This window comes from Trachemys scripta, chromosome 2 (assembly GCF_013100865.1).
Source record: "Trachemys scripta elegans isolate TJP31775 chromosome 2, CAS_Tse_1.0, whole genome shotgun sequence".
NCBI classification, from domain to species: Eukaryota; Metazoa; Chordata; order Testudines; family Emydidae; genus Trachemys; species Trachemys scripta.
The window spans coordinates 64,660,112-64,670,003 of NC_048299.1; the positions used below are offsets into that span (position 1 = coordinate 64,660,112).

The following is a 9,892-nucleotide window of genomic DNA, read 5'->3' on the forward strand; positions in this document are numbered from 1 at the left end:
TTGCTACCATTTTGTTGCCATTGTCAGAATGCAGCAAAGGGTTATGTCCTTTCTGTTTTATTTAGATGTGTGTAAATCTTTCCATGCACAAAAGGAATGTTATCTCCAGTCCATATTGGACTTTTGAAAATAAGGAATAAGAAGAATCTGCTGTACTATCAAATGAGTGAAAGAAATTTAATTAACACCTCTGAAGTGTATGCCTATTTATGTATCATAACAATATGCGTGTGTGTGTGTGTGTGTATATATATATATATAAACAAACAAACAAACAAACAAACAAACAAACATGGCCAGATTCTGTACTGTTGAACCTATGTCACCTTGCTGAAGGCCATGGGTATAGCTGAAGGCAGAATTTGGCTCATTCAATTTAATGATCATGTTGACACACAATTTTAAGATTAAATGGCATTGTGTAATTCATTACTAGTTAAAATGCTAGTTTCATGACAGGATAATTTAACCCCAGAGTCAGTGCAGAAACCCCTGCAGTCAAACAAAATTAAGAACAATAAGTTAAGAACAGGAAAAAATGAGTTTATGCTAAGAAAAAAATACAAAGATGCAGTATGCTATGTTAGATGTTTAACTATACATAAGAGACAGGTGTCACAAAAACAAACAAACAAAAATCATGAAGTCAAAGAGAAACTTTAACTCACCAGTTTCCATCTGTTAAATCTGAATCTATGCATAATTGATTATCCATGACTGGTAAGTTCTTCTTTTCCTAGCCTAACATTCCATTAAACAGTTTTTGAAAAACAGTAAGGACAGAATAAAAAAATTTTTAAATGAAAAATTACGTATCAGTTAATAATATAGCTGACCTGTGTTTGAGAATTTTAATAATGTGAATCTTAAATAGTAATAACTTATTCTGTTATTGTTATAGTATGGTTAAAAGCTTCTCCATGCTTAAGGAAAGAGGAAAAGTAGGAATATGTAACAGTGTGTGTGTGTGGGGGGGGGGAGATACAGAAAGATGAGAAGCAGAGACATAAGGAAAATGTGTCAACAATAAACAAGAGGAAATGAGAAAGAAGGAAAAGATGAAGGTGGAAACTAATCTCTGTGTGTCATTATGACTGCCAGAGTACTGGCAAAGCAGCAGCATCCTTTTATTTCAATTTTAATCATTTCTGAATTTTAATACCCTGCTCCTTTTGTAATTCTCCTGGCATTCCCCATATGCATCCATCCCAGCCAAAACACCAGTGTAAATTAAATGGCACACAACCACACTACTTATGTAGCTTTCCCAAAAGAACCAATCGGGTGACCAAAAGCAGAAAAGGTATGTCTACCTTGTGTCCCTGTGGATGGCTAGCCAATTAACTGACTTAATGTTCCCCACTTTCTTTAATTTTGAAAAGAAGGGCAGTGGTTAAGTAACCTAGTAATACAGAATCATTAAATAAATAAATAAATAAATAAATAAAGCAAGCCAGTAGTAATACAATAATCAGTGACCATCAGGGCCTGGAAAAATGAGTTTGCTCTCACTGGCACTAAGGAGCATCACATGATTATTTAATTACAGCTCTAATTTTTGTCTTGTGGATGGCAACATATCAACAATTAATAGGGCAAATAGAGGAGACTGCATTTTTAAAGAGACAGAACCTATAAAATACTCCTTGGAAATACAGTATGTCAAACAGTAAAATGCTGCTTGAGGAATCTCTATCTTTGTGTCACACAAATAGCTGTTTAACTATGCAACAAATATATTAAAAATATCAACTCTGCAGGTATAACTTTATTAGATGGTATCTGAAAGCATTTTTCAGAATAGTCAACAATAATAAGCTTGTTTCTCACAGGATAAATCACCCAAATACAGCATTTAATGGAATCACAAGTCCAATAAATGAAAATGTTGTTATAAAATGAACACATCCTTTATTTTAAAAAAGTACTACAGTATTCTGCAGTAATTATAGCGAGGATTATAGTCTTCAGTAAGCCAAATTAAATATTACATCGGCAGTGGGACTTAAATAGGAGATTTTCTTACAGAGAGTACTGAATTAGGTTCAGTAGCAATACTGCCGTGGTTGGGTCTATTCATGAAAAATGCTGTAGCATTGTTCTTGTTTTTAATCATAGAAAACATACCTATGATCTAAGCACCCACTTTTGCCCTCAGTTACGCATGTGCAGTTCCCATTATACCTGATCCTGCTAGTAATCTCAATGCAAAACAACCATTGGCAACTATGCTGAGTTCTGCATATGGAACACTTACATTATTGGGATCACAGTAATCAGTGTAACCTGGACACACATTGGAGGGGGGAAACTGGCACTAGGTAAATATATTATTTTGCTTATGATGATAGTCATTTTCTATAGCTTCTGGTAGTCCAAATCACTGGTCACAAATATTTATTATATAGAATGTATTTCAGGCAATAATAGTATTTAAGAGCTAATGCTGGAAAATAAGATTCTAAATGTCATGTCATATACGTTAAAAAAATAAAAACAAAACAAAAGACCACCCACCACACTACAATTAGATTATTATTATTGAGTCTGTCTACTCAATATGCAATGAAAATAATTTTTCTTAAAAAGTTTTAAAAAATGCCTGTAAGGATATTTGATTTGAATGGGCAAAGACATATATGAATTGTTTCCATGTACAAGACTGGGAAAGAAAATAAAACTGGTAAACAATTTTTAAGTATTACTTAAATAAACGAAAGTGTTAACAACTTTTTCAAATTTTTTTTTAAATTAAGTTGAGTTGTTTTGACTGAAGTCATGAAAATTCTGGATTGAAGATCTGAATCTATAATCTTAAAAAGAAGGTTGGCAAGCAAGAGCCTGCATGTAAGAGTATATATCATTCTCTTTAAGTGATAGTTAATATACAGATAACATGTCTCACAAAGACTGTAATTAAATGTCTAGTGCACTGGTAATGCTAATAAGCATACAGTATTTATATTACAATGAATCCTTAGAAACTAAAACTGTCATTTTAAAACTTTTAAGATATTTTTAATTGTTCTTGGGACCTTTAATACCAATCAAGAAAACTCACCTATGAACAAAAACATTCATAGTTAAAATAAACTTTCCACTATTGTTCCCCATATAAAAATCTATTGGTTTAAACTTTAAATTACAAACCTTTTAAACCCAGGTTGAATTTTCACTTGGTTTTGTTTGCTGTTGCTATTTGCTGTGTGTGTGTGTGTGTGTGTGTACACACAGTGTGTGTGTGTGTGTGTGTGTACACACAGTGTATACACACACATACACACACTGCTACTACATGTAATACTATATACATAGAATTTGAAACATTGAAATGTATTCTGTTCAAAACTTATTTTTCATTGCAAGTAGTTTCATTTATCTGGCCATCAAGAACAAGACAAATTCAGCATCCACTACTTACTGATGGGCATATGAAAGATACTCTACATTGCAAGTAAAATCTTTCCGGTTGGGTCCCAGAACAACATCACTGCTATGCACTTATACAGTATAGTGTTTTTCATCCAAATATATCAGAGTGCTATGCAAACAGAAAAAAAGTAATTAATTAAGCCTTACAACACCCGTCAGACAGATAGGGAAAATAAGGCAGATACACAGTAAGAACCTTATTTGCAAAGATGCTGAGCACCTGCAGTTTCCAGTGATTTCAGCTGAAGTTGTGAGCCCTTAGTTCATGTGAAAATCAGGCCCTAATAGTGGCATTTTCAAAAGCACCTAAGTACCTAACTCCTCCCATTGTCTAGGCACTGTAAGTGACTTGTCCAAGGACACACTTTGAGTCAGTAGCAGAGATGTGAATAGAACCCAGGAATCTTGATATCCATTCTGCCACTCTGTCTACCAGGAAAGGATTAAGGGGTAATCCTTAATATATGGTCTCCATAGTCAGATATATCCCCACTGCTGCAGTGACACAATACACAAATGATTGCTGATGGTCAGCTACTTGTTGCCAAAGCAAGCGCCCGAGTGAAGCAGATGTACACTGGGTTTAAAGGCCCTCCCTGAACACCTCAGGTCATGTCAAAATATGAGCAAAGGGGAAAGTCCAACTCAGCTGGTGTATGGTACATACTGCTGTCTGTCTGAGAGGAACAATTTTTGTGGACCTAGGTCCACATAATTTTAATCAATCTATTCTTTCATGAAAGAATCATTGACACAGATGAAGAGGGCTTATTTCATGAACCAGTGTTAGCAAAGCAGAGCTGCTGCTAAACAACTGAAAGGGTATAAATAGGCCAATATAAAAAAGAAATGTTACACTATCAGATCTCACCCTGAATATTTATATGTAGACAGACACAATCTGTATCAGAATAACTGATCTCAGAAGAAGTATTTTTAAAATAAACAGTAAAAGATACAGTTGCCATACAGTTGGTAAACAGTGTGTGTTAATACTTTGTTCACACCCTATACATTAGACCGGATAGTGACCTCCCACCAGTTATATACAAATGTAGCGCCATTACCTTCAACGGAGTTACTCTTGATTTACATCAACATGAATGAGAGGAGAATTAAACCCACCAAGTTTAAGAAGATGTATTTACTATTCAGAATAGCACTTAAGAGAGGTATGTTATCATACCAGACTAATTTTAAGGGGAATCACTTGTATAACTGATCTGATTCGTATGCTATATATGGTCCATAACCTACCCTTAATCTTTGTTCAGAACTTCATCTACTGTTACGGAGATTGTACACCCTGATGGAGGGCTTGTAGAACCATTAAAAAGTCAACATTTGCCAACTGGTAAACAGATATTACTTATATCCGATACACAGTAACTGTTGGTAAACACCTACTTTTTAAAAATGGCCATTGCATATCCTTTTTGTTGTAACAATTACAAACTGTGGTACATTGTTGGTTAGAATTAGAGTTGTTAGTACCATACATATGGAAGAGGACGTATACCTTTAATTTAATATTAAATGTAGTAAGTTTATAACTTGTTTTGAACAAAGGGGACCTCAGCGGCAAAGATTAGATGCAGAACACCCTGATAGTATCAGAGGGGTAGCCGTGTTAGTCTGAATCTGTAAAAAGCAACAGAGGGTCCTGATAGTGAATTTAATGGTATTCTCTTCAAAGTGTAAGCTGTTTTTACTAATGTTATCTACAGGTTAGCAGTCAGGTAATGAAACAAAGTTTAAAAATAACAATGGAATTTTCTGAGGTAGGAAACAGACTTTTTAAGAAGTTGCAAAATTTAAGTAGAAGTACCACAAGTTCTTATTTAACAATCAAACTGGAATATAGGTTGTTTTGATTTTTTAAATAATGTACAGCAACTTTGTAACAACTAAAGTTTAAAAATGCATTAGATTGCATAGTGAAAGAGTTGCAGAACATTTTTCATCATACACACATCTGTGTTCTCAGTTATTAATAAAATGCTTCTGCCCTTATTTGCAGTTGTCTGAATATACAATCTAAGTGGCTCGGTAGGCATATATTCTTAAGGAATGATGTTTTCACTGTTTGAAACACAACTCAAGAATGCTAGGCAAAACTGAATACGGTTTCTTTAAAACTGGCTTCTGCATGCCACAGAAAGCATATCTGGAATGATAACAAAACTTTTCTTTTTCAAACAAGGAAGAGTCAGCTGCCATGGATAACACCGCAGGTAGATATTAAAATGGAGACAGAACAATTATTTAGTGGCAACAAGAATATAAATACATGCACTAACCTATAAACTGGTATTTACTTCAGGAAAATAAGTAATATTTTCCCTCTGATTGCAGTGCTGTCAGTTTAATGCAGCGTAAATAAACAGTAGGTGCATGATAGCTTTAAGTAGAAAGTGTTCACTCCACAAGAGGAGCAGATTACTAAAGCCTGATGCCCATAATGGCAAAAACAGAACTTCCATTTTACCAGAAAAATATGTTTTCTCATACTAAGTGATTAATAGCTTTTCTATTAAATCAGTTTGTCAAAATTCTATGAAAAATGCTATAAAATCAAACAACTTTAGCAAAAACATTTATTTTAGCAGCCCTAAATTTAAATAATTAAAAAAGTAAAAAATGCTCTTCTATAATTTTATCATCCCGCTCTAAATGACCACTTCATATCATCATCCCAGTATAGCAAAAATAAAATAAAATGATATATGGAACTGCCTATACTTTCAGTTTTTTTCTCCTTGTATTCCCTGACTGAAAATCAAAGTTTCCTCTTTGGAAAAAGCAATGATTTCTAAGGAGATTGTATATACACCCTACATCTATTAACATAAATTAAAAAACTAAAATGTTCCACTTATGTTTAAAACTGTTCTAGAAGGAAAGTTTGTGGTGTTATTAGATATTTAATAAATATATCTAGAGAAAGCCATGGCAGGTATGCATAAGAGGGTTATAAAACTCTGCAGTAGTATATATGCTAAAATAGAATATTCCTTAGAAACATGACTGAAATATTTAAAAAAAAAAAAAAACACATTTCCCCCATTATTAATAGAGATATTTAAGTAGCCTGGAATGTTGTGTTATCTTGAACAACAATTTCTCTGTAATCCAAGTGCAAAATGTTAATATATTTATCAATCAATTAAATTAATAAAATTTACTAATCTGTTTGTCTCCCTCCCCCAATACAACTAGAAAGCATAACAAGAATTTCACTTTAATCTTATGGTATTCAGTTAAAAAAAATCTGGCAAACAGCTGTATTTCAACAAATGTATTCCTTGACTGAAATAAAATTTTCCTCTAATTTAAAATATCAAATTAAATTTTTTTTAAATAATGCTGAACTATATTGAAGATTGCAAAAATTGAAGTCCTATGCATTTAATCCCTTCTCCAACAAAAATATTAATGTAATATAAGTTGTAGTTATCCATGACTTGACTACATGAAAGAGAGACACTTCTGTGGTTTGAAAGGGCACACCTGCCTACATCCCTTTGGGATTTTATATTACTGAATTACTATGGTACTTTGAAGACAGTACATTGTATTTAGTTTAGTACTAGTTTAGTACTATTTATAACCAAAGGATCTCTATAATAATAAGGGACAGGTGCTTATCAGCTGACCTTCTGGGCCTACATTGCAAACCATAACTTGTTAAGATCAAAATGATTACTGCAAGCTTTGGCTAAATTGGGAGCTTCTCTCTTTCTTCCTGTTCTGCAAATCAACATATACCATTAATGAATCTCAGGCTGACTTTACCCACTTTATATTTCTTTCTCAGAAATAAGCAGTATTTAAGTACTTATCCTTAGATAAGTCTTGTTGAAAGAACAGGAGAAGAGAAGGAGGAACTGTTTTGGTTGTTACTTTGCTATTTAATGATTCAAGAACAAAGAATATTAAAAAGAAACTAACTTTTAAAAAAATGCATGAACAAAAAGCATTCCACTTAAATATTTTTGTCCCAGTAAAGTCATTTTGCATACAAAGAACTATTATTTAATTACACATTTGCACTTGTAGGGAAAAGGAGGAATGCACTGCTTCCAGAAGGAAAAAAAAAAAAAAAAACAACAACGACACAGGCTTTTTGGACACTTCCCTCTATGTTCTTGTTTTACTTAGATTACTGTTTTTCCAGGGGAAAGAGGCATTCCTTGGAGTCAGTTGTTTCTTTTTCATTAGTTGTTTGTATTCAGGAGTGGGTACAACTGTAGACAATGATTTTATTTTTTGTTATAGAGCTTTATAATGTATGTGGGCTACCCATTTATACGTATATACACAAACATGTATGCATACATATGCTGTCTTTTTATGTTCACTTTTTACTATACATGATTACACATTTTTGCGTATAAAATATTATTTCCACCTGATCAGTGAGATATTAATAAAATCTGAAACAGGAAATGAGTGTATGTATAAAGTGTATAAATAATATTAACACTGCAAGTAAATATGATACAAATTACAGATACCATGCTGTATTCCAGCCTTTACAGAGTTTCAACTTTCTTTTTTAAATAATGCACCAGAGTTAATGTCTTTATATCCTGTGACTGCTTTAAACACTTGAAGAGATAGGGAAATATCCAATCCAATCCAATCCTTGTATTAACTAACATTGCAATTTTACACTTATTGTAACCTTTTCTAACAATGTGAGAAAAACATAGTAAATATATTAAATTTGTTTCACAACAGATGCTTAGGTTGTTAATATTTAAGATGCTTATTCATGCTATTCCTGTCTGCACATTTGTCAAAAATGTAAGCTTGAATGCTAATGTTTGCCAGCAGACTGGAGCTGACAGATATATACCAAATGATATCCCAATGTACTATACCAAAATGATATAAAGTAGAAATAAAGGACTGCTGCTAAATCATAACCCCAATAAAGGTCTGTTACTAGATCATATGCCTTAACCTTAAGAGTTCTTGAATCTGAAATTATGAATTATTTTCATAGGAAAATTACACTAGGTTTGACTGAATAAAACTGATTTTTGGTGTTTGCCAATTTTTTTACCCATTTTGGGTAAAAAGCTGGTGTAAAATATTTTAGCAAAGTTTTCAATGGGATAAGGGTTTCTCTATCGGTAACAGAAGCACTTTAAATTTCTGGGACTGGCAGAGCAAAACTTGGAAACTTGCAGGTGTCTGTCATTAGTTCTTCTCACTGGAACTAATCAAATATTTCGACAAAACTATGAGAATTAGAGGAAATTTTCTGTTAGTCTCTAAAAAAAAAAAAATCCAAGGCATACATTTGTATTTGAATTATTTTCCTTTGAACTAAATGCGCTTGTATATATAGTAAAATGACATTTGAAAGGCGGCTCAGGTGTCTTTTAAACAGTGGCACTATCTTGGTGGGACGCTTTGGTTAATGTACTTAAAACTATCAACTTATGAGGATTTTCCAAGTGCATCTTTGGATCGCTGGTTGGAAATAAATACTCTGTTTCCTTTTGGAGCCTTCGCTGCTGCTTCAAGGACCCAACCAGTTCTAAAGTGGAAGACGCCAGGGGAGGGACCTCCAGCGGAGAGGAGATAGCATACCTGTGCTTACAGTGCCTCCTCACCCCTAAGGTCACAGGCACGCCAGCTGCCACGATGCGTGCTGCGAGAAACGTTTCCCTCTCAGAGATCACTGCCAAAGTTGATCTCCTTCGTGTTTCTCTTCCTTTCCGCCCCTATGCAGCCTCGCAAGACGATCCTCAGCAACTTTGCGTTTCAGGTTAAACACGGCGGCTAAGTATCCCCCCCACACGTTTAACAAACGCATCGTTTACAGCGCTCCCAATCCAGGCAACCTGTCGCCAAGGCGGCTGGCCGGTGTAACACCGGCACCCTCCCGTGCTGAGCACGCGGTGGGGGAGAAGTTTCCCAAACTTTCAGGGAACTTGCCTTTTTCAAGTGGCTGCTACAAGGGAAGGTGGCCGCAAGGCCGGTGGCTCCGGCTCTGCCCCTCAGCAGGGGTTCAGCCGCAGCCCAGACGGGACAACCCCCCGGGGTTCATGGCATGCAGCCCTGCCAAGGCGGCAGGTGTGTGGCGCGCCGGCGCTGCTCGGAAACGGGTTTCCCTCCTTGCCTCCCCCCGCTTTCCCGACCCCACAATGTGACTATTAAGACAAGAACCGGGGCGCGCTAGAGACCGGGGGGAGGGGGGTGGTGAAGGAGGAAAAGAGACCGACTCACTCATGAGAGCGCAGCGGGCGACACCTTCAGCTTCCCAGGCGGCGGCGGCGAAGTTAATCGCGCTGAAGTTCAAGTTGTCTGTTCACCCATCGGGAGTGGGCGTCTAGAGGAAGGAGACGCGGAGGGGGGAGCCACGCACGCCCGCCCGCTGCCGAGCAGGCTGCTCAGGGGGAGCCCAGGCTGACAGCAGGGCAGTAAGGTACCAACGCGGGGCCGG

The 9,892-nt window shown here is 35.8% G+C and overlaps 1 protein-coding gene and 1 long non-coding RNA gene across 2 annotated transcripts in view; one reads left to right on the forward strand and one right to left on the reverse strand.

Moving 5' to 3' along the window:
* Window positions 1–9,891, reverse strand: part of SATB1 (SATB homeobox 1) — a 104,051-nt gene extending 94,160 nt beyond the window's left edge. Inside the window, exon 1 of the mRNA XM_034760750.1 lies at window positions 9,676–9,891. The gene's annotated coding sequence lies outside the window, so the exon portion shown is untranslated. The remainder of the gene's footprint in view (window positions 1–9,675) is intronic.
* Window positions 287–7,522, forward strand: LOC117872373. Its single transcript, XR_004644472.1, has 2 exons — window positions 287–2,847; window positions 4,707–7,522. It is a non-coding gene; the product is annotated as an uncharacterized LOC117872373 (long non-coding RNA).
* Window position 9,892: the final 1 nt, after the last annotated feature.